A 25,625-nucleotide genomic window follows, 5' to 3' on the forward strand; every position below is an offset into this window, starting at 1 on the left:
CTGTAGATCATTACTTCTCCTTGGGTGACATTATACAGCCTGTAGACCGTTACATTTGGCACTCAGCATTAGGATACAGACTCTCAAATGTAAACATTTAGTAGCACAATGGCCATGGAAGGTTTTACAATGAACAGAGGGAGATTCACTGAAACACAAAATTTTCCACTTTGCTGGATAATTATACCGTATGACATTTGCTCCAAAGAAACAGCAATCTAACATTTTTCCAATATTCAGAATACAATACTGCATCTTCAGATGATTTTATTTCAACAGAAATAACTTTTCCCCGGTTATATCAATAGATACAAAAGTACAAAACCTTATAATGTTATCTTTGTACTTCCCTTCACCAGATGTCACCTGGCCCTATGACCAGGAAGAGACCTTGGCCAAGAAGATAAGTTGGCATTTAGAAAACCTCCAATTCCATGCCTGCTTTATCACCGGGCTGCTCAAGGTCCTCAGGGCAATAATGATGACAGCCACTGGCAGCAGCATTTGAGATCGCCCGGTATAGACAAATACCTAAGAGCTAAATATTACTATACCACTGGAATACATAGGTGTGATGCTTATCTAATTACCTCCAACATGGGAGAGAGGCTCAGTTCCCTAGTTCAGTCAGAGACTTTATACAATTTTGGGAAAATAATTCCACATCTCTGACTTGGACAGGCTTTTAATAAATTTGAGGGCAACAGCATTTCCCTACACCAACCAGACACAATATAAACACAAACACAATTTCTTATCGTAATGCATTCAGGTATTCCAGCAATAAAATACTTAAGGCAAGTAGATGTTCTTTTACATTCTGCAAGTTTTCATTAAATTTGGAAATGGCAGGGAGTGTGTACTAACACACAACTGCAAAGTGAGTTAGGGAAAAAGTTATGCTGAAACAAGATTAAAGTTGCAGTACACTGAATACTGTCAGCTGCCTTTGAACAAAGTGATGAAAAACATCTAAAAGTGACTGAAATCCTAGTTTTACTGAAATCAGTGATGATATTTCCATAAATGTCAGAGAAATCATGGCAAACTATTATTTCATTAAATTACATACCATAGAATTTCATTTCTCTGCTATGGAATTTTATGTCAGGCATAATGTGCTTAAGGTAAGATTTCAGGAATGCATTCAAATGAAATAATGTCATAATAAAAATTAATCAATCTTTAAGAATCAGAAAATCTGCAATTCTCACAGCACATCATCTGCCTGAAGTCTGCTCATCCTCCATGTTTTCTACAATCTATACGCTGTATACAGTCTATGCCAACTATTTTCATTTTGATGGGAAACTATTAATAAGATATAGTATGCACACATCAAAAATGCTGGTGAGACAAGGCTATTTAATTTGCCTCCCTGGCACCTATACAAAGAGACTTGCCTGTGGATGGCGACTGTTGCGGATTTACCTGAGAAAGTTGGTTAATGTTACCACAGAACATTTCTCGCTTGCCAAGAGAAAACAAAGATTGCTATTGGAAATGCCAAGTAAAGGAAAGCTTAGGAAGTGCAGCTTGTGTAAGTGGGGGTCTCTGCAGTGTGGAAGGAGGGCAGGAGGAAGGCTTGCCAGGGATGCGCCTGTGCAAGACGGGGCAGGCAGAGGTACCGGAGGGCAGCGTGGCCGGGGGTCCTGCTGGGCTGCGGCGGGGGAAGCTGGGAGCTCCCTGGACACCAGCCCCAGGGAGCCAGCACTGGGCAGCTGATTTCCTAACACCCCCCGAGGCCATTAGGGCAGCTTGGGCCTCATCTGGAGTTCAAGGAAGCTGGGGAGGGGGAAGAGCAGGAGGATCTCCCTCTGCAGGGGAGCGGAGCTGGTGAGACCTCGGACAGGGAGCTGTTGGGCTGGTTCGGGATGTGCCATCCTGATCCAGCCTGCCCAAAAGCCAGGAGCACCAATTCAAGGTATTAATGCCATAGTGTTTCTGCTTTTGATTCTGCCCCTAAATGCCCGGTGCAGTGAGGAAGTGCTTTGCTTCTCTCCCCCCAGTGTAGGTGGGAGGCTGCCCACAGTGAGCGCACCACAGCAGCGGCAGAGGAGGCAGCAGAACCTAACGTGCTTCAAACGTGCTCGTGTGTGCTGAGGGGGGTTGAGGAGGCAGCAAAGAGTCTGGAGGAAAAACAAACTGGTGGCATTTGAAGGGAAGAAAATAGGAGGAAAAAACCCATTTCTGTTATTAAGACATGTACTTGCCACATCTGCATTTAAATGTGGCTAAATCCAATGATTTAATGTAACTAAATTAATGCTCGTTGTTAAAAAAAAGTTATCCAAATAACAAGTCTATCCTACATTCCTATATAAGGCCATATGGTAAAAATAAAACAAAACAAAACAACCCTGTTGCTTTCTAGAGTGAAATTAAGACAAGTTTTCCCTAAAATTCTGCACAAATGATGTCGCATCAGTGAGCTTGGGGGGATGTGGGAAAGACAGTCCCACGCTGAATGCAGTTGAGACTTATCTGACCCAGTGTCTGAGAGAAAACGGAGCTGGACTTGACTGGGGGGCTCCTCCTCAATCTCACACGCCTGTTCTTCTCCTGCCAACGCCGATACATCAGTGCTCACCCTCACACCCGCTTGTCCTATGTCCAGCCACACTGCACCAAACTACACCGGAGCCTACTCGGGTGCACTGAGAGGTTTCTAATGGGCAGGAGGGTTGAAGTAGAGCATTAACTGTGAAATTTGCTGGAGTTTGAGAGATGCCTTACAACAGAAGCTGGAAGGCAGCCCTCACATCTCAAGCTGGGTCCTTGCAAAGACACATGAGCAAGGCAATCATGAAATTCCACTAACCTGACCAGAAGTGAAGAAGTATTAATTCTACAGGTTTTAATAAAAAATTAAATATGGGCATTAATTACTGAAAGCAGAACTACAACTACAGGGAGCTTCCATCAAAGCAGACAGACATGGAAGTTAATAGAAGCAAAATTTCAAAGATGATTGAGTTTAGCAGCACATCACTTCACTGTGCAGTGAAGGACCCAGGGAAATTCTGATTGCTCTTTCAACCCCAGAGGATGAACTTACAAGAAAGTCTTGTCAATTCAAGCAAATAATCTTGTCCCATGTAGTCATCCAGGTTTCAAAAGATCTATGCAGAAACATGACACTGGATGTTCAAGAACAAACAGAGCCCAGGTCCAGCTGACTTGCAGTGTGTAAGTTCAGTAAACACTACCCACTTTTAGTTAAAAAAATAGGTGACTGTGGTCCTTCACGTACCAAAAAAAAAAAAAAAAAAAAAGAGTAACCTCTGGAAAATAGATTGTTACCCAATAGTTCTTGGGAGCTAGAACTGCACATTAAGTTGAAGGCTCTGCTAGTAAAAATATAATCAGATCATTCAGTAAACCAGATACCACATATTTGGCCTCCAGGTGGGTCATGACCCCAGAGACTTTAAAGGAGAGGAACTGAACTGGAGGATGAGGGAGGGGGTGAGTGTTGTTGTTATGGCTTAAAGCAATTTCACAATTACCTGATAGCGAATGATGAATCTGATGCAAACACCCTCCATTAAGTCGGCTCTATCAAGTCCTCTACTTTGTGTTTAACCTAATGATGTAATTCTGTTCTCCAAAACACATAATCTGGCTTCTGATCTGGCCTAACCCCACAGGAAAGTTTCTCTTCAAAGGAAAAGAAAGCAAGTTCCTTCACAAAGGCACTGCCAGGCCCAGCACAGCTTCTGTATCTCAAAGGGTTATCTTAGTCAAAGAGAGACCAGGCATCTATTTATACTGTAGAATTGTTTGGGAACTGGTTGTTTCAGGTACAGCTAGCATTTTCTATTACTTACGTCATTCTTATTGATGTTCTGGGAGTAGTATTTTTTTTCCCATTTGAGCATCATTAGGTTGTAACATGAACATGCATACTGCAGAAAGGATGACCGTTAGTAACAACAACAACAGTTATATACGTTAATTAAAAGTGTAGACTTTGAAGTCAAAAGTATATGCCCAGCATTAACTGTAGCATTCACTATGTGTGTATCAATACAAGAGTGCAAAGCGGAGTAGTCTCATAAACAAATCCCTTATCTGATCATCTTTGTAAAATCCCTTTTTTCCCCCAACATTCCTTTCAAGATTCTGAGATTCTCACCCTGCTTTTGTCTTCATTAGAGATATTCAAACTCAGCTGTAGAACAGTTTACAATCTTATGTAGCAAGTGATAGATTCACTAAGTCTGTCAGGAAAAATAAATGATTAGTTTGTATTGACTGTTTACAGTGGAATTTTCTTTCATCTTTATTTTTCATTTTATTTTGAAGAAAATATTGATAGCTTCCAATACCATTCAGAATCTAGTCTTTCAGTTTGATGTTGCCACTACCATGTCAGAGGAATGGGAAAGATCAATGCCTTTTTTTTCCTGACAAGGTTCTTCCTCATCTTGCTCAATTAATAGTATCTGTACTTGGAGTATTGCATGAGATTACATGGGATTTGGACAATTCCTTGGACAGAGAAAGACAAATGATACACAACAGAGCAACATGCAGGATGGCGGAACAGGGCAGCTGCTCCCCCACAACATGAAACAGAAAGCAAACCGCAAGTGGTGCTAATATGGAGGCTGCTATGCCCTTACTGCTCCATCCCTTCCACACCAAGAGTATCCCCACAGTCTTCAGGCACAGTTCACAAAACAGTACTAAACACAGTAATACTAAATAGCAAATACTAAATAGTAAAATACTAAAGGTAAAATTCACACCTGAATTCAGGATGGTGTTAGTAAGCTGAACTTATATGCCTGAAGATGTCAACTTCAAATGACCTCCAAATATTGCAAAAAAATAAGTTTGGATTACATTTTTAAAAATTCAGTGATTTGGGAACTTTCAGCTTTGCAGTATAAACCAGCGGTGATGTAACACTGAAGCTGAAAAAGGAAAACCACCAACAAATAGAAAGTGAAACTCAATGTCATCTCTTTTACTTAAAACTTTAAATGTCTATTTAGTTCTTTTTAACAGTATTATTTACTGAGCTGTACACCTAAAGAGGAGTTTACAACTGCAATCAAACACAGAATACATTGTGAAGTACAGTGTTACACAAGTCACTGCACGTTAAGCTCAAGTCAAGTTTTACAAAACAGTAATTCAGTAGATTGTGAGTTCAGCACTTGTGTTTATTGCCTAACATCCCGCATTTTCCTTCATCTTTCAAATATTCTGATAGAACTCTCCCAGAATCTTTAGATTAAATGTTTTGTAAATCTGAAGTTTTAAAACACTATTTTAGAGTTAAGTCTGTGTAGTTAGAATCAAACTACATAAACCCAACAACAGTCAGTTCTTATCCCCAAACAGGAGTTGGAAGTAATTTTGCAAGATTTCTGCGCACGAAGCTTTGTGACAAGAACTGTACAGACCTGGCAATGGCTTCACTTTTCTTAAGGTTATGGCTCCCACTCAGAAAATAAGTTAGATTCCAGGTAGGCTGAATTCTTAGGGCACAGCGAGAGGAAAACTGGTGCAGTCAGTGTACTCAGGATGCTCGACACATTCCTCTAGTGTGGACTGAGATGATTTAAGGATTAAGCATGTGCCAAACTTAATTTGATGTCATTTCCTCAGTAAACAGATGCAACAATCAGATGAAAGAAACCATATAACCTCAGCATTGAATTTACATGAACTCACCTACAATGACTACACAATATGCAAAAATTATGAAGGACTAGTTTCTGTGAATAAACGATGCTATGCTGGAAGCATTTAAAACAATATATGACTACCTGAGTATTAAGAACTACATGAAAAAATACTGTAAAGAGACTGAAACATTAATGGAGCAAAACTGTAGCTGACAGCATTTGGTGGGGTACTTGGAATCAAGGAACGTCTTTTGAAGATTGTTGTAAATGCACAGCTCATTTTCACGGGCAAAGACTGACTTATGCATGCAAATGCTCATACAGACATAGGCACTATGTGTTCTGTCACCAGTTGCACGCACCCATACGCTTTTACTGTCTCTTTTACACTCTCATCCACCCACAAACGTCTGTTCAGACAACACTACCCCTTCCCACCAAGCTTTATCAAATATACCAGCTCCCTAATTCCTCCTCTGCCTTCCTACTGTGGAAAAAGGAACTTAATTAGAAACCATAAATAAATCATATTTTGCATTTATAATATTAAAAAAAATAGATGTACTTTTTAGTCTTCTCCCATGGCATCCCCTGGTGTTTCATGGAAAGGTTGATGATACAGGGTTGTGGGTAACAACAGGAAGTCAAATGACAACAAATTCAACCATAAAGGCTCTCATAAAAGAGTACTCTTATAAAAGAGTAGAAGAGTTAATAAAAATTCAGTTGCCAGTAAGTCAAAAAGAAATGCTCAGTAGCATATAACCAAGAATGAGAAGATTATATAGCGGACTACAAACCTTACAGGAATAGGTCTATATCCTTCATGATATAGAAGCTTTCAGGAGTTAATTATGCCGATTTAACCTATTCTGACTGCAAGGCTTATAGAGCCCTTTTAAATGATGTTATGAAATTGGCAGATAAGTTACAGTGAAGGTTTTCTAGAGTTTTAAAAATAATTTGTAGAAGATAAAGCAAATCCTTCCATGCCACTGGGATCTTTCACAATGTACATAGGGAATGGAACATTATTATGCACCTTTAACAAAAGAGGTACATTTTCTCTTTTCTTTCAACAGAAAATCCTTCAGGTGAAAAAAAAAAAAAAAAAAAAGTTCTCACCCTACAAACCTAACTTTTAATTTTTAAGTTTTGGTAATATTAAGAAACTGAATTATTTTAAAAGGAGTATGTGCTCACACTTGGATGCTTACACAGTCATTGCAGAAGCAGCACAAACAAATCACTAAGGATCACTTTTGAAAATCTCAGCCTGCTTCCTGAAAACAAGCATGCTCATACATAGCTTTCCCCATTTATGTTCTCTGCCCTAAATCAATAGGACTATTAACCACATTATTAATGCCAGTGCAATACAATCAAATCACTAATGATGCTTAATCCCAGCTCTAGGATCAAGGCATATCTTCACTGTGTAATTTTGATTTTGCAATTAGTTGCAGACATGAATTACGATTTATTCTCCTAACTTAGCATGTTAGCACAGTCAGGCATGGTTCATGTTTGAATCTTTTCAGCTACCATGGTTTGACACAACAGACAAAACTAACGTAGTATTTAAGTAATTAATGTAATAACTATTTAAATAACTGTAACAGCACGTAGCATTTTGCTGCTTACTGAAGTGTTTTTCCGAGCCCAAATTTGTTCCCTGAGTCATGTATTCAGATTGGTACCTCTTTCCAAACCTAACAGATGTATTCAGATTGGTACCTGTTTCCAAACCTAACAGATTTTTATTGAAACTTTGTTATTTTTATATACTTTTCATATACATAAATGTAGTCATTCACTGACAATACATATTCTGCTAGTAATACAAAGATCTTACTATAAGTTATTAGCTAACAGCTATATTTATTAATTACTAATTAAACTTTTCAGAACTATTAGAGACATAAAATGTATGTAGTTTACAATAATCTATAATGTAAACTGTATCTTCTCAGATGCATCAGTTAATTTTAATCTGTGTTTTTAATGGAGAGTTAATGTTTATTTCAAAGGAACACTGTCTAACATTACACCATTTTTTAAAAATTGTATGTGAACTTCTTTAATTTCCATAACTAGGAAGCTCACTGAACAGTCTCATTAAATAGAAAACAAAGTCCATATTTGTCAACAACTTTAATGCTGATACCTACCACTAATTGCTTACTTTCATGAATTATGTATTTTTTTTTTCCCTACGGGGTTGCTTCTATCCTGAGAAAGTGAAAGGAGAAGTTTGACCAGTGTTTCAGAAGGGCCATATAATAACATAAAAAGGAGCATTAATAATGACATCTCAACTTGCACTGCTTGTGAAAATGAAAGGGATGATGACCTATTAAGCGTATGTGGTCTAGTTACATAGAAGCTGAACATTTCACTTACAATTTCAAACACCCTTTGAATTCCTTATCAATAAAGTTTGTTATCAGCTCTTCAACACAACTGGACTAATGAAGACCACCATATAAAGCTAATGATATTAATGTAATTTCCAACCACTGGGTTTGCGCAACTTGTTTGTAATTCTGATTTATTTTTTTCCTGCACATCCTCTCTACAACCTCTCTCATGACCTGCCTGTTCAGACCTCAATACTGCAAGTACATATTAACCTGCCTGGTGTTGTTTTATTGTCTTCAATAGGACTATGGAGTAGGACTGTGCACTACGGCTTAGCAAACCATGTATATAAATTATTGCAAATCCTTAGGCCACTAGGCTGCAAAAATCTAACTTTTAAATATCATAGCTTATGCTATTTATTTATTGTCTGCACAAGCTATCATTTATATAGGAACTTATGCATACACCCTCCTTGACATTTTTAAAGACTGCTAACCAAGGTGACACTATTTGATAGAAAAGCAGCATAAAAATTCACTACTAAGATACAGAAAATAGAAGCTAAAATGTAATCCTTTCTGACACATCTCAACATCAGATTGTACAGTACAAGCATTAAACCGAAAAAGCCCTAGTAAAAATCATCCTTGGTATCTACATCTGCAGTAAAAGTGGTTTTCCCCATGCTCTTTTTTTATTTTAAGTTTTCTCATGTGAAAGTGCTACTAAATAAAGGAGACAAAGAAGGTTTTTTTTATTGCCAAGCAATATAAACTAATTGCTGTTCATCTTGCAGAGACATTGCCTGTTCTGAAAAATTCTTAATTCTAACATATACTAACTGACACTACTGAAAAAAAAAAAAAAAAAGGTCTTTCTGAGTGATAGGCATAATGGTAACACAGATTACATTGGCTCTTAAAACTTTCTAAACAGAAATGACCCAATTCTTCAGGAGCATCCACTCAGTATTTTTTTTTCCACAGTATTCATCTTATCTAGTGCGTGTTCTGGTTTGTGCAGCTATAACAGACTAAAAATGAAGCACTGCAGTAGGACTTCGTAAACTTCAACCTTTCTTTTGCTGTAAACAATCCTTTTCCCCCCCTTGAAGCTGGCAGAGTTGGAGATGTAGTGTGGCAGCTCTTCAAATATGCAACCTGAAAGTAATTTCAGGGTTACCAACTTGAAAAAGAGAGTCTCTGCAGCCAGAGCATGTCTGTGACACTGTACAAAGGATAACACCCTCCACCCAAGAACCTCACATGTGGCATTTCCCACGTATCCTTCATCTGTAAAGTGCACAATCCTGACAAAAGCACCATCAAGTTTTGTTCCTTTCCCTCTCCAGGAAGATTATGAAACAAATCCGTAACACAGATTTCTAGATTAAAAAGTAAAATTAAATCAAGGAGTAATACAAAAAACTCTTAAGTAATCAAACTTGCCTTCACTAACACTTGGATAGAAGATTGTTAGGTGGGTTGTTGGTTCCTCAGTCCCTCCAAAAACTGACTGTTTTCCTCCCTAGAGCCCTGTCTGAAAACAAAGCAAGTCTGAAAGAGAGCTCTCCTTGTTTTTATGAGGCATGGAAACCATCATCCCTAAAAAGGAACCACCAAAGGTGGAAACAAGCCCATCTTCTTTTGTGGAGATGTTGTATCAAAATGTTTATCAAGTCTACTCAGAGCATGTTCCTGAACAGCTCTTGGGGAAAAAACAAACATTTTCAAATAGGTCAAAATGATCACATTTCTGCTTTTCTGAACTTGGAATGTTTCAGAAAGGAACAAACGAATCTTTTTTTACCTGAAGCTCCCATGCAGTCTCTAGATAGAGGTATATCTAATATCATTCTTCTATAGTGATGCTGAGACAAAAAAAAAAAACCAAAACAAAACAGCAAAGCCAGCTGCTTTCATGGACATTTCTATGCAAAAAAGCAATGCACTGAACAGAGAAGAAAACCCTGCATAGGTGAAAACCATAACAATCAGCTTAAAGCCACAAGTAATGTCAAGTTTAATATTATTCGGACATTTTTTGCAACTTCTCTGATGCTGGGAAACTGTCTAAATTGCTCATAGGATTTCTATTTTAAAAAACAATACATTTCTAATATTTAATTTTAGTGGAAATGAACTTCAAAGTGCAGAGTGCTTTGTAGAGTTCTTCCTTGTCCTTTTATGCAACATGTGTTCATCATGTGTCAAAGCTGACTCTACTTTCTCCCCTCCCTGGAATACCACAAATTCTTCCATAGAATAAACAAAGCTCTGTCCAGAATCTGAAATCACCAGAGGCAACCCCTGTTTAAGATCAAAGATGCACAGCGCTACCGGGCCTTCTGCAACATCCCAGATTTCAATTAAGATGAAATTTGCAACAAACTGGCAACCGACAGAGCAAAACTTTAACGTCACATCCCGGGGTATATCCAAAAAGAAGAGCTTTGACATTCAAGCTACCTCTTCTAGATACTCAAGAATCCCAATATGTAATTGTGGGATAAGTACCCACAAAGAGCATTTTTATAATGCCATTTAGGTCTGACAAAGAAAAACCTTTATCTTTACTTAAAACCGAAATGCAAAGAATTCAGAGTTACATACTATTAACGCTAGGAGAAGAAAACAATTTCCTACTTCTAATGCTTGCATTTGTTCTGTGATGCAACTCATCACCCACTACAATAAATTGTGTGTGGGGTCTTTATCTCTTGGAAGAAGAAAAAATTATAATAAAATACATTATTTGTTGGAGACATTAGATGTGCTTCTCTACATGTTTTTTTTCCCTGAAGAAAGAGTCTTAATGATGTTTACAGGCTGGACTTAATTTACCCGCAACATAGACATGCTAGCAGAGACAATCTTGATTCTCAAAGCTGCTGTTTGGTTTAGTGAGTTAGCAACACAGAAAATTCACTGTTCTGTGGATTCTTGAAGGCATGCATATAAAACTTGAAGTAAATAATGACACTCAATAAACTAGTGCTCATAATATATTTCTATGGCTGCTGACACAGTAGAATATATATACTATGCATAAAATTCTCACTGTGGACTAAAATTCACTTGCAAAACAACCCCTAATAAATAAACACTTTATAGATACAGATCTAGTAATATATATACTTCCATTTTACATGCTTTGAGTAATTAAATTCTAGAGTTACAAACAAAATTAAGCATTATAGCTCAGATATGTATTTCTCTGAGCAGTTTTATTATACAGGAGCATTTTTATGTAGCCCTTAATTCCATATAGATAGATATGTAAAATGTGATATTCATTGTTTATAGGGATAAAGCTGAAAATAAACTCAAATGGCCGTCTCGCTGAGTTACTAGAGCAAAAGTCAGTCCAATCTCATTGATAAATAAATCACCTTAATCCTTTCTTCATTTGCTATTGCCTTATTGCAAAAGTATGAAGCTGAAGCTTAGAAAGTCAAAGTTAAGGCCTGACCTTCCATCTCTATCCTATCTGGCCGCTCCCTTGTGTACCCCTCAAACACACATGCTATCATTTCCTGATGAGTTTAGAAGGGGTTATCAGGAAAATTTCAAGACATGTGTCAGTTTTGTAGCAACCTGAATGCTATACAAACATCTTCTGTGTTTAATAGGAGATTTGTATTTTAGTAGGTTTATCCATTCCCAACTTTATTTGTTTAAAGGTGCCTTAACCTTGACATAAATCAATGCTAAGCGTCTGTATAGAGTACTTCTAAAGAGTTTAAAAATTAAGCTCTTTGCAGAGCTATATTTTGCAAGCACATTTCTTTAAAAAAAAATACTTGTCAACTTCTTTGTTCATTTTTTTCCCCTTGAAAATTATGCAGTTTTTTCTTTTTCACTCTTCTTACAGTGTTCTTTTAAAGATCACGATGAAACAGCACGTTAGTTGCTATAAAAATGCCACCACCGTTGGCTCCTGAGTATCTTTTTGTTCCTAATACAACAATAAGTGTTTGCGTAAGACAGTAGGGCCAAAGAGTCGGAGGCCCTGGGTTGTGTCTTGCAGTAACCCCTCCTTCCAAAGGAAAACAAAAAGCACTGAACCTTTTCTGCCACATGCCCGGTCCTTCCCCCACCACCTCTCTGGTGAAGACAGCCATTATTACATTTCCTTTCGGGTTATTTACAAGGTCTTGGCTCTGACATTGATTTCTTATCTGTTTCTATGACAAATGTTAAGTGTTAAGAAGCTGTTGCTTTAAGAAAGATAATGTTGAACAAATTATGGGAATTAATTACTCAAAAAAATATTCTTTAACTTTTTTTTTGTTAACACTGAAACAAGAACAGCAACAATTGCTCAAGACCATAAAAATCCACATTTTTTTCAACCAATTAGTAAGTGCTAGCAGATTAAAAGAAGTTCTTGTTTGAACTAGGCAGCATCCTGATAATCTAAAGCAAATTTGTCAGGGAATATAGAATAACCAGCCAGGTACCGCTCCCTAAGGAACAAAGTATTTGAATTATGAAGCGAATGTTTTTACTTTTTTTTTTTTTTTTTTTTCCAAATATTTTGCTCATGGCATAAATTTTAGGATCAGTGGTGAAAGTTCAGAAATCTTTTCAGTTACAGAACCATTAAAATGATAAACATTTGGGATCCCAAAGTACACTTCTACTCTAACTGTCCTTTCAGTCCTGCATTGACTGCACTATAATAGCTGCCAACATTTGGTAAGGATTAGCCTTTCATTTAGACAAAAGCAAGCATTCCTTAGCTAAATCAGCACTTTTTGCCATCAGACTCATAAAACCTTTTCACAACACAGATTTTCAAGAGAATCCTTTAGGGTTTTAGGATGCTGCTCCTTTTACTAAGTAACAAAATACACCCCAGGGTGTCTCATTGACCGCACTCAGCTGTCCTTTGACCTCCTCAATTGTTTAGCCTAACTTCAGGGCCACAGAATCTGTCTCCCCCCCCATCAAAAAGGCTAATGTTGCTTCCTCCTAGCACCTGGTGAAGCAAAATCCTAGAGGTTCCCCAACTTTTCCAGACTTCTATCACGTTCCAAATGTTATCAAGCAAAATGTTCCTGCAGGCAGGTTTTGGGGACCCACGAGCGCCACTCAGAACCTGGGCTGTGGCCGTGACCCCCCTTGCTCTGCTGAGTGCTGCCCTTGCCCCAGGGATACAACAGGTCATAAAGCAGGAATAGATCTTGAGCCTTCTGGGTACACTGGCTATTTAAATGCAACAAGAAACTATGCGAGCCCAATATTGTATACTGAGACAGGCCTCCCCTCCTTTAAGAAGTCAGAAAAAAAAGATATGTGAGAATCTCAGTTGGAAACACAAATCTATCCCAATCATTACAAAGATCTGCACTCTTCTTTCCATTTGTTTTAAACCCTTTGAGAGGACAAACAAACAAACACCCACCCTCTAAGTGCATAAAACATATATTTAGCTAGTTGCTTAAGTATTTGCAGTACTTCTAAGTAAAACAGAGAAGAAAATTGTTACAGCTTCAAAAGAACTGTCATTAAATAATGAAGTTGACCTCATTGTAGATATATAAGAGAAAAATGATGGAAGCACAAATCAGCCCTCTTTGGTGAAGGCTATTTAATTATATAAACTGGATTTCAAGATTTTTTTTTTTAAAAACTTATGCGCAAAGCAAAACCAAAATTGTTATTTACAGTCCACACTGCTTCTAAAATGCAGTCCATGAAAATGAAGGCACAGATGCTGAACACAAACACACAATGTCTTGTCTATTAGGAAAGGCAAGTAGGGTACCTTCTCAGATTCCTTTTAACCTATTTGAAATACAGTCATGATTAAAGGATGCAGCTAAGAGTTTGTGAAGTCTTGCTCCGAAGTTGTTTAAAATTCACGAACACCTGAAAAAAAAGAAGACAGAAAAAAATTAGGATGATTCATGCCAGCATATAGTTTATAACAAGTCAACAAAACCTGCCTATCTAAACCTGGTCTAGGTGGAAAACTGAACTGGGGTGGAGAAAGGAGGGCTGACCACCCAAAAAAGCACCTTTTGTTTACAGGAATACTTGGTTGAAGCTGCGTAGCTGCTTACCTGCATTCTACCAGAGGTAAAAATTTGCCACAGAATCGGCATATTTTTGACACTGAAGTTGCTGTATGAAATATTAGGAACTCAGCACATCAATATGAGAACATTAACTGTCATAGAAACAAAAAAAAATCTGATAATTTAGAAGCAATTATTTTAAGATTAGTTTACAAAGAAGCAAATGAAATGGCTGAGCGGTTATTTATACTAAACTAGAGATCAGTGTTCGAAAGGAAATCAGAATTAGCTGGTTGCTCTCCTACCTGACATCTCATAAAGGTATTTAAGTGAAAATATTCCTGATAGAAGTTGCAGTTTATAAAAAAAGAATACATCTGAAATACCCCACAGAATGGCAACAATGGTGTAGCAAGCAGCAGGCAGAACAGTAACTCTTAAAATACCTAGGGCTGGACAGAATAGTAATTAACAGCAGGAACAGCTTTAAATTAAGTTATCATTGACTGTACTTTGACAAGACCTTCTTTAAGTACACATATTTTGCCAAAAGATTTAAAGGAATTTTCCCTGTTGCTCACAAATGGGATTTTAGGCTTAAAGCTGGGACCACAGCCTTGGGCCTGCTGTCAAAACCAGAACGAACGTGACTCTTTCAGCTGTACACCCAGAATTCAAACCCCAGGTTTTAAAACAAAAAGCAATATAGCTTCAAGCTTTCTCCCCACTCCTCCCATTTTTAAAAATCAGCCTATTTAAGAGAGCAGCTATAACCCTCACCTCTCATTCAGGAAAGGTTTTGGGTAGGATTGTTGTATTCTGAGGAAAGACATTAAACAACTCTATTGCCAGGGACCGCTGCTGCTCCGCTGCGCTGTGCATCCCCACCACACTAACACTGAATCCATCGCAGATGGCCAACAAGGTTAATGCAGGCAGCTCCTGACCAAACTGTAGGGCTCTGCAGAGACTTCAATGATTGCAGAATGTCAGTAATCCAATTCCAACAGCTCCTGGCTCTGAAATTGCTATTTTTCGGACACGTGCTGAACATTTCACCTGCTAGTAATGACATTTTTGTATTTTCTTCTAATTACACTCAAAGCTAAGACCTTTGGCCCTAGGCCACAGACCTCTATTCAGCCTGCACACATTCTCTTAAACGCCCTGATCCTTTGTTGTCACTCTCGGTCTTTCATCTATTATTTACATCCATTGAGAAGAGAGATACTCTACCATTTGTGAAGCTTTAAAGCTTCTAATCATCTTAATTTCTTCGCCTTTCAACCAGTGCTTCCCCTTATGGACCGATGCCAATAGTGTGACAAAATAATTTTTCAAGCCAAGATCCTCCTGGACCCTTCCCAAACCTTGACACACACTGGGCTGTAAGTGCCTTTTGTCCTTCACCGGCTGCTTTTGCAAACAGAGACCTTTGCTCAGCTTGGGGGGGTGGGGTGGGGGTGGATTTGCCTGTCAGTGGCTTGGGGGTAGTTTTCTTGGAGTTTATGTGTCATTTTTTTACATCACTTTCTTTCTGTTAAAATGTCTAACTCAGTCCAGCTACATCAGTGATACCATAGTGGAATCTTCCCTTTTTACAAAATATTAAGTACTTTGCGAAATATAAACAGCTATGAATTTTAAGTTTGCCATTTTTTTCAAAAGCTAAACTGCTGATATGCTGGTTCGGTTTTACACTGTTATATGCCCACTCAGTAGTGACAGATTCTCACGCAATATTTAAGACACACAAAATATCACTAACCCTTTTTCTGATTATTGACAGCATTAATTTGTTACAACAGAATGTGACAAAAAACCAGTTTCTTCATCTGATGTTAAGATTGTCTCCTTCTGATCCTCCCTTATTTGCAAATGAAGTAGGAAACAAATCAACGGCATTTTTGTCAAGGCTCAGAAGATCTCTTCAGAATTCATCAGCCACCAGTCCTCATTTCCAAGACCTGTGGGATCTGCTAACGTGATCCACCCTGGCCCTTTCTCCCACAACCGCCTGGCTTACTTTTGATTTCTAACAGTGCTTCCTTGTTGTCTGTCCCCTCTGAAGACCCCCAACCCCCTTGTCTTTTCTTATTTTCACCATTTGCTTCAACCAGCAGTTCACTTGAGACTCATCCATCTTACAATGCCTAAAGTGACAGATGCTCTTAGGAATGACCATACTGCTGAGTGAACAAAAGATAACATCACCTCTAGGAACTCAGGGAGAAATAAAACTTCAACCCTAAGACAGGGTTATCCTGACGGACACAGCACCATAAACCTCTCTCAAGTGGAAAAAAAAAAAAAAAAAAGCCAAACAAACAAAACAAAACAAAACAATTGTGGAGAAAAGGAATCTGACACAATTAAATGCCAAAAACAGGATTCTTTTGTTGTAGCTGTAGTTAGTGGTGTTGATGGCCTTTTTCTTTTCTTCTTTTTTTTTTTTTTTTTTTCCCTAATACCTCATGGAAGAGTTTTGTAGAATTTACCTGTGAGAAAATCAAGAGGCACAAAGAGAGTGGAGAAATTTCACACAAAAACTGTCTTGGGATCCCTACAGACTTGAATGGAGGAGGAAGGCAGTTTGGAACAGTTTCAGCAGCATGCCACACAAGTCCTTCGCCAAAACACAAACATTACCTTGTTAAAATCTACACATCCTACAGACCAGCTGTCGCTCAGTTAAATTCTATAGGAATTCAGACTCACAGTGCAAGCCTGTGCCCTTGATGAATGCATACTGTAACCGGAGTAAGATTAATTTAATGTCGCAGCTGCTTGATAAAGCTGTAACTTGCAAGTAACAGCTCCCCAGTGTTTTGATATTTGACCACACACCCTTTAGAAAGTATTTTAAATTAGAATGATAGATTTTCAAGCCAACACCCACATACCCATCTATAGAACGATGTCTGTCTCTAAAGGAAGATCTACACTCTATGCCTAATAAGACCAAAGCTAAAACTGCTGACTTGAAATATACCCAAAATAGCCAGTAGTATGGGACTTGTTGAAGAGAGAGGAGGAAAGGAGTTCTGGGCGGTGCTAGAAATCTCTTACTTAACAAAGGAAAGGTCCTATTAGCATCTCCCAGTGACATACTCGCAAAAGTGATGCCACAAATGCTGAGAATCCCTTCTTCGCAGTGAGATGCAAAGAATTCCCTTCTTCCTCAGCAAAGCTTTAAACAGCATCTTGTGTTCAGTTTTCAATCACTGTATCAAATAACCATCATTACAGTACATGAGATTGACAGCATGTGAGTTTAATGGACATTTTACAGCCAAAGCTGTAAAATAAAGACTAAGATAGGGGACCCGTTAACCAAACGTCTTCTGTTCAGTGTAAAGTCAGGGGAAAAAAAAAAAATCACAATATGCACCACTTCAGCCTTATTTATTAATTGCATTTAGCTGTATTTATTAATTTGTTATGAGTTACAACTTTAGGTCCCTATCCGGACCTAGAATCTTTCTATTGCATTCTCATAGGCAGGGCCAACATCAAACCACCGGACTGTAAATACAGAAGTGAGGTATAAATACACCATTTTTAAAAATAGGTGATTTTCCCATAGTATGCCACACAGTACCATTTTGGACATCCAATATATGGAAATTAAGCTAACAACTAGTCAAGCGTGATTCTTCCTAAAGATCCCAACTCTGGACCCCACATCACCTTTAGAGTTCCTCTCCCATTCTGAACCACTGAGTGAGCTGCCACTGAAATGTCTGACAAAATCCCATTCAGCTGGGGAAAACACCAATATCCAGGAAACTCTACAGAAGGTAACGACTGGTACACGACTGAAAGAGTTGTATGCCAGACTCTCTTTCTGCCTCTCATCCCAGCCTGCTCAGCCCCTGTCCCTCTGGAACCCCAGCCCTTGGCAAGCAGCAGGGCTCAAGGCATGCTGAAACTACCAAGAAAAGCAATGAGAAAACAGTTTGGGAGATTTACAGGCACATTTTGCCTGTATCTGGATCCAATTTTCACCACCAAATCTATGTACCTTGAGTGTCACCATGTCCAGGATAACTTTCTGAAGATCCTTCCAATTCGATCAAATCAAAGAAGCAAATAATGAAGTCTGCAGTTAACACCCTCACAGGAAAAATCTTGAAAATATATAATGCTTTCATCTGAAATTCTTGAAGATCTTGGCATCAGATATGGACCATAAAGTAGTAAACTGTATCCTGCCTTACAAAATCTACACTCTGCACTCAAATGGGCATCTTATCATACAGACAGTCCTTACATGTTGTATCTTCAAATATTTATCACAGTAGAGAGAAGTGTTTATAGTTAATATGCAATCCATCTTCTGCATGCTGCTGCTTTTAAACAAGACAAAGTGTGAGGTAAAAGGTCAAAACTACTAGAAGGAGCCCTGAATAAAAACTCTGGCATTACAATTAATTTGCTAGAAGAGACAAGGTGTAAAATAGGTTCTTGGAGTCAAACTCCCTATACAACAGGGCAGACCAAGGTCCAAGCAGTGGTGAACAGTAACACAACTGTTGGTGTTAATGTATTTAGTAACACCAAGCTGCTTTGAAAATCTCCCATTTAATGAAAGCAACATTTTAAAATTCAAACTGAACATTTTTACATGCAATTATGTAAAACTAGTTCTCATTCAATGCAACTTTAACATGGAATAACTGAAATATTGGTATTAAATGTACAGGTAACTTCTGTCATTACCATTAAGTTATTGACACTGAAACATGACCTTGAAATGACAGCTCCATTAATGCAAGTCTTACCAGTGAAGGTTTCTAAAAGCCCCGATTAAATTAACTACTTTTAAACACAATAGGATCAATATGTATGCAGAGAATGTAGACCCCCATGGCAAGTTCTGCTTGCTTGATTGATCAAAAACAAAAAAATCCTGTGGCCTTCCAGATCTCAGCTGGTGCCAGAAATCCACATGGAAAAAAAAAATCCATCTAAATGAAACTCTGAAAAGGTTTACCCTTCACCAGTCTATTTGCACTTCAAAAACTCCTTAAGTCCTTCAGCTAAACCCTGGGGTTGAACCATTTCAAAAATGAGAGGGGGATGGCCATGATTTATCTTCCTTCTGTGTTCTGGACAGAGCTGTAAAATCTGCCTGCTGATGTGCATGTGTGTTACAGATTCGTTTTCAGGAACCTCGGATATTTACCATTTTTAGAATAACTCTGCCCAGATCATCACCACCATTTATCTCCTTCGACCAGATGCAAGTACCATATATGAAGCAAAACTCTGATTTCTGCTCACTGGCATCCAAGCTGATGAAGCTGAATAAGCAAAATAGCCAAGCATTTGAAATCAGCATTTTAAAGAAACATATGGAAGATCTTTTATTCATATCTGTAAGTGTCAGCTGTCACATTAGTGAATTTGTGCTGAGGGAACATTTGTTTAAGAAAATAATTTAAGCCTATCCGTTATATTTACTAGTATCAAGCACATTTTTAGCAATAAGCCCAAAATAATTTTCCATTTATAGATAATCAATGTGTTAGGTCACACAAGATGCATTTTTCAGTTCTCTGTACTTCAAGATACATTACCAATAGAAGGAAAATGGAGATTTAATGGGTCACAAACTTCTGGGTCACAAGGACCTTCAGTGCTGCTGTCAGCCTAGTAAAACTCAATCAATATACTCTTGCTTTACATGTCCACTATTAAAAACCCTGCACCTGAATTTCTACATAATTTTTCCTGAAGTAGAAACACCAACTCAACAGTTTTACTGACATTCTTTGAACAGAAATTAATGGTCCAATATTCAGTTAATGCGTTAAAAATATAGACACATGCATATATAAATGAAACATACACCTCCTCCAAACATCACAGATAAATTCTACAGTATCAACATTGCAGAACAGCACCAAGTAAGGGCACTGAAACATGACTATGTACTTCAGTTTGTCTGGAGCTTTCTTCTACTCTTAAGATCCAACCCTATAAACAACATACCAGTGACAATTCTTATCAGTCTAAATTCTTCAGACTCTGATAAACAGATAGACTTGCTCTCAAGGTAAATAACAATAAGAATAGATTCAATATTATCTATTTTTGCATGGAAAGAGCCCATTTATTTCCAAAGTCCTCTTCAGATTTTGCTTTTATCACATATCTTTCATTCTAAAACAACAGAAATGGATTAAAAATATTTTATGAAAAGATAAAAATAGGCAGCTCCTGCCACTGTAGGTCGAGTCTTAATTAGACTAGTGGGAAGCTTTAAAAACATTGACATTGTGCTTGTTTTTGTGCAAGCCAAATACCGGCCCTAACAAAACTGCAGGGCTAATCTGAAAAAAAAAAAACCAAAACCAAAAACAAAACACCCTAATCACTCTATTAATCCCCACTCAAATCCACAAGAATACTTAAGTAAGAGGTTGTGGATATAAGAAGGAATGGCATCTTACTCAGCATCTGACATTCTACTTAACTCCTCAGAGCCTGAAACTCTTCTCTACTTTAGAAAAAGAGTACAAGATATTTTGAGCATATATTCTCTTTGGAGTATACTCTTTTTATATTTAAAAAAAATAAATCTCAAGTTGTCCGCTTTTGCAAAAACTGTAATAGAATACTCACTTGACTATGCCCTTCACTGGCTCAAAATGATAAGACTGCGCTGAGGGTCTTTCTAAACTTGCACCAACTTCTAGTGATGTTTTTTTATTATTCCAGCTGCATCCTCATTAGCAAACACTTCAACTTCACTACATATGCCAACGTTTGCTATTTAGATAGTCAGAATTTTCATGAAGGTGGAGGCTCTTCTCTCTTTACTATATCCAGTAGTACTAGGAACAGTTTTTGTATATTGATTATTGTAACAAAGAAGATCGGTGTATTTGTGTAGCCACCTATTTTTCTGTATTTATTTACAAATCCTGAGAAAACCCCAAATGCCCATTCTTACCAATAGGATTTGGTACTTTTATTTAAAGCAAAATGAACATCACCATAGCCACATAAAGCAGCTTCAGGACCTGAAGGCTGAGCAGAGTGAAGAAAAATTCCATAAAACCACAAACAGATCACAGTCTGCTTTCAAAAAAAAAAAAAAATCTGGAAAACCAAAACACAAACAAGAAATACCCTGTGGATTCATTAGCAACCAGGGTGGCAGGCCTTCCTCTAATTCCCTTATAAAAGCCCATGACTACCTGCAGAGCCTGGGAGTGCAAATCACATTAGTGGAGCCACCAGATGACCAAAGAAAGCACTGGAGGCCTGGTGAAACCAGTAAACAAAAGGCAGCATTCCAGCTGAATGCCGCTGCTAGAGCCAGCATTGTAAGATGCTTGGATCTGATAACTCAAAAAGCAGATTAGCTGCAGGCAACAAAAGAGTAAAATGAGAAACAAAGGGGTCATTTTGACACATGAAGAAATCATTTCCATTAAGCCATCTTGAGTTTACTGTGTAGTTATAAAAACTGCTCCTACTTGAAGTGACATTTGAAGCAATGAAGCTGTGACAGCGCAGCGCCTTGGACAAGCTCCTGAAATAACGCATCCCTGAACGCAGTATAATTTAAAGAGGCAAACTGGCCCTCTTTGCCTTTGAATCTCTGCGACATTTTAAAGGCCTAATAATGATTTTTAAATCTGTTGTACAGATTTCAGTTAGAAGACTTAACGTGCGTTGCTAGACTTGACAAACAGAAGATTCATTAATTTTATCTGTATTTAAAACTCTCCTGCAGAGAACTCAAATACCACAAATATTCTCATGTAATTACATGAGAAGGTTGCCTTCTCTCCCAGTTCCCATCTCTTCCCATGTATGTCTGTCTCATTCACTCTCAACACAGTAAAGAGTCATATTATATTCCCTACCAGAAGCTTAACAAAGGATTTTTATCCAGAAACAGGTCTAGGTGTACTTTAATCACGAGATCCAAACTGCAAAATTGAGACAGAGAAGTCCATAAGAACATGTACACATTAGAGATAGAAGCCAAAACTTTCCAGGCTAAAACTGGAAGATTTGCCACGATTTCCTGTTATATAGTAAAGAATTCTATATACTCAAAGCCAAAAGAGGTCTTTTTCTTTTGTCAAAAGCTAGCAAACCACACTGCTATGAAATACCCGTGAGCTAGAAGAAATTTCTGAGGTGCACTGTGGCACACAGAGAACATTTCAGCTTGCTAGCTGTGCTCTCTGCATCTCTGGTTGCTAGTGCAAAATACAGAAACCTGACCCACGATGAGGAAACAAGCCTTCCCTTAACACAACAATATTTCTTACCCAGTTTTTTTCACATATATAGCAACTGAACCTGTTAGCTTCAGCAGGGATGGGATTTCACAAATACATGCATCCACAACTAACTGATTCTTTTCAGTGACAACTGCAGAGAAAATATACCCAGAAAAACAGCTCAGCAGAGTCTAAAAGGGACAGCATAAAAGGACAACCTATGTCTGTGTCCAGATAAAAATATATGGTATGCATTGACATGGAAGTCCTGCTATCAAAGCTCAATGAAAGGCTTGCCATAAAAAGTTCTGCAAACACCTTCTGCTGTCTGGTGACAGCTGAAATACAAAGCCATTAAGCACATCTGAGAGGGGAAAGACATAATGAAGATATCTAGTCATACAATATGGGCATCCTCTGAGGACATCTATACCAACATACTGACATCAGGACAAACGCAAGAGTAAAAGCAGTTCAACGGTATGAAGTAGCTATTGTGTATGTATCACCTTCCCCTGGTTCCAAACTGTTCTGCTCTGGAGTATCACCATGGTATCCACGCTGCTCCTAGTATTTTTGCAGCATACATGACCTGGGAGACAAAGAAGGTGGATGGACAGAAGACAAACAGAGTAGATGCTCCTTTTCTATTATTGTTCTTTTAAAAATATCCAAAATAGCACTCAGGCATAAAAATGGCTCCATAAATTCACAAAAGGAAGAAGCATTGAAAAGTATAAATATTAAAAGAAGGAAGCAGATTTTAAAAGAAAAGTTACTTGTGGCCATAATGTGCACACATACGCGCTACATAAATCTACATGGAGGGGAAATATGAGATGCTGTTGTACGTCAGGCTCATCTTGAACCCTTATACTGAGGAGAAGGGAAAATAAATCGAAGTTCAGAGATTCAGACTATCAACATTTAGAGAAGCACTTAAGTGTCTGTATTTATAGCCATCAGTTAGTCTGAATACAAAGATGGATGCAACTAGTAATCATACAAAATGATCCACTTCAACACAGTTGGCCTTTATACTGCAGAGAGAAAACAACATGAACTTTGCTTGGTAGTCATGGACAGTGGACTACAATTAGTGATTTTTCACAGTGTCTTTCTAATAAAAATGTCAGAGCATTCTAAACAAAAGGGCAAGCTGATGAGTTCAGAATATTAAAAATTCTTCAAATATTTAATCCAAGCAGACCCCGTATTTCAGTTACAAACGGCTTTTCCAAGCATACCTATTTCAAGTTGTGTAGCCCTGGGTTCCCTCATCACTGAGATACTCCAACAAAACAGAAACTCTGTCAGGACTTGCTGCTTAACTGCTGTTGCTTGTGCAGAAAGACACAGTGTGGCCAGACCTTCCTAAAAATGCGAATGTTAAAAGCCTTTATCTCTTTGAGGAATTCTAGTTATTTTTACATAGAGGCAAGCACCTGACTCACAAGTCTTCCCTCATCTGGGATTGCCATGGACCCAGTTCTGGGCAGCTGACTGAGCAACTGGGAGGTGGAGGAAGCTGGTTTCTTCTTCCTAAGGTCACTCAGCAGAGCTAGCAGAAGGTCCCTGGAATGAAGACCCTCACATACACCAGAAAACTAATAGGCTCCTTACAGACCTGATGGGAAAAACACAAACAGATCAGGGCACCTTCACTACTCATGCTGATCTACATCCTCTATGACTGCTATAACTAGTTTGGGTCTACATCCTCTCTCATATTAAAACTACTTTTGTTGAAAAGCCCTCTAAATAAAAACTTCCACAATGCCCACAGAGATCTCTGAAGTGATATACTTGAGCAAAATTTTGGGCCACAAATACTGGATGTTAGAACAGTTATCCCAGTAGAATAAAAACCATTCATACAGAAAATATGCTAATGCAGACACTGCTTGGCATGTTAAAAGTCCAGGAGCATTTATGGAAGCAGATAATAAAGCATTTTACCCTAAGGTTGGCAGAGAAACCAAGCTGCTCTTTAAACAATTAAAAACAAATCTAGCATAGACAAAGTGCCAGGTGAAAGACACAAGACTGGGAAAGAATAATACTCAGGCACAAGGATGAGACAGTTGCTAGTGCTTTTACTCAAATCTTCCACATCTCCAGTGCTCTGGCATTGAGAGAAATAAAAAAAAAAAATTGTTCAAGGAAAGAAAAGGCCTTTCAAAAATAAGAATTTCATCAGAAAAGTAAACAGGAGGAGAACACCTTGTTCTCTCCCACATACACTGAAGTAGAGAGGAGATTTCATGAAGACTCCAGAATAAGGAAAAGATCATTCTACTCTTGAAGTACAGGAGGGGAGCAACAGATGGAAACACTGATAAGGAGCTCTCTCTGCTTGTGATTATGAGCCTGGGAGAGTCTGGTAAAGGTGTGCTAAGGAGAATAAAGGCATTTTCTTCTCCTAACATCACAAACAACTTTTACCGAGCTACTCAGGACAGAGTTGACCTTCTCATAAAATGATACGGACCTCTGTTCTTGACAAGACTTCTTTAGAAACTACTGCAAAATGCATAAACTGAAAAACCCATACAGAGATCCTGCAAAAGAAAAGGCATTCATATTCCCAGCTGTTAATTATAACATATCAGGAGTGTATACAAAGACATATATTAGAATAATCTAATCCTCTCTACAAGTCTATTAAGTCTGATTTACACTGAAATGGAAGTCCTCCATCCCTCCCTGCCTCCCTCCCTCCCTCCCTCCCTCCTTCCCTCCCTCTTCTTTCCAGGGAAAAGTCTCCATTGCTGCTAAAAGTATTGGTTTTCAAGGCCATACCCATACACTGATCTATAAAGAAAACAACATGCTTTGATGGAGTAGGAACCTTTCCATGGAATTCAAAAGGAAGACAATTTTTTGTTCCCCACTTAAGTCTATTGTTATTGTATAGGCAGTTTCAGAGGATGGGTTGTGTAAAAGCTAAATAGGCAGAAAAAATACTTGCTTCACTGCCTGTCACCCTTGAAATCCCTAATGTGACAATAAGCAGTGCTTCCCCACCATATACTACACGGTTCTGGTGTCTTCCAGAAAGCCTTTTTATCTGATTCTGGGAACAGACTCCTGCTGCAGATCTGAATGCAGAGGACTGAAAGTACTGCACAAATGAGAGACAGAGTTGGGCAAAATGAGTGGTTTGAGTATAGAAAGAAACAGGAAATCAATTCTCAGAGATGCTATCTTTGCTTCAGTGCTTCTGTTTCACCTCCTCCTCCCACGCTTGCGCTCTGTCCCTCACCAGCTTCCTACTGTACCAGTTCTTTTCCTAGCCACCCACTAGCAAAGGAAGGAAACTTTACGAAGATCATCTTTCCTCTG

General features: G+C 38.3%; 1 protein-coding gene across 6 annotated transcripts in view; it reads right to left on the reverse strand.

The window, feature by feature from the left end:
* Nucleotides 1–25,625, reverse strand: part of GREB1L (GREB1 like retinoic acid receptor coactivator) — a 144,329-nt gene that overhangs the window by 66,971 nt on the left and 51,733 nt on the right. For all 6 annotated transcript variants that reach the window (XM_042798257.1, XM_042798254.1, XM_042798258.1 and 3 more), the window contains exon 2: nt 13,779–13,882. The gene's annotated coding sequence lies outside the window, so the exon portion shown is untranslated. The remainder of the gene's footprint in view (nt 1–13,778; nt 13,883–25,625) is intronic.

The sequence above is a fragment of the Tyto alba genome, unplaced genomic scaffold, assembly GCF_018691265.1.
Source record: "Tyto alba isolate M040663 unplaced genomic scaffold, T.alba_DEE_v4.0 Super-Scaffold_27, whole genome shotgun sequence".
Taxonomy (NCBI): domain Eukaryota; kingdom Metazoa; phylum Chordata; class Aves; order Strigiformes; family Tytonidae; genus Tyto; species Tyto alba.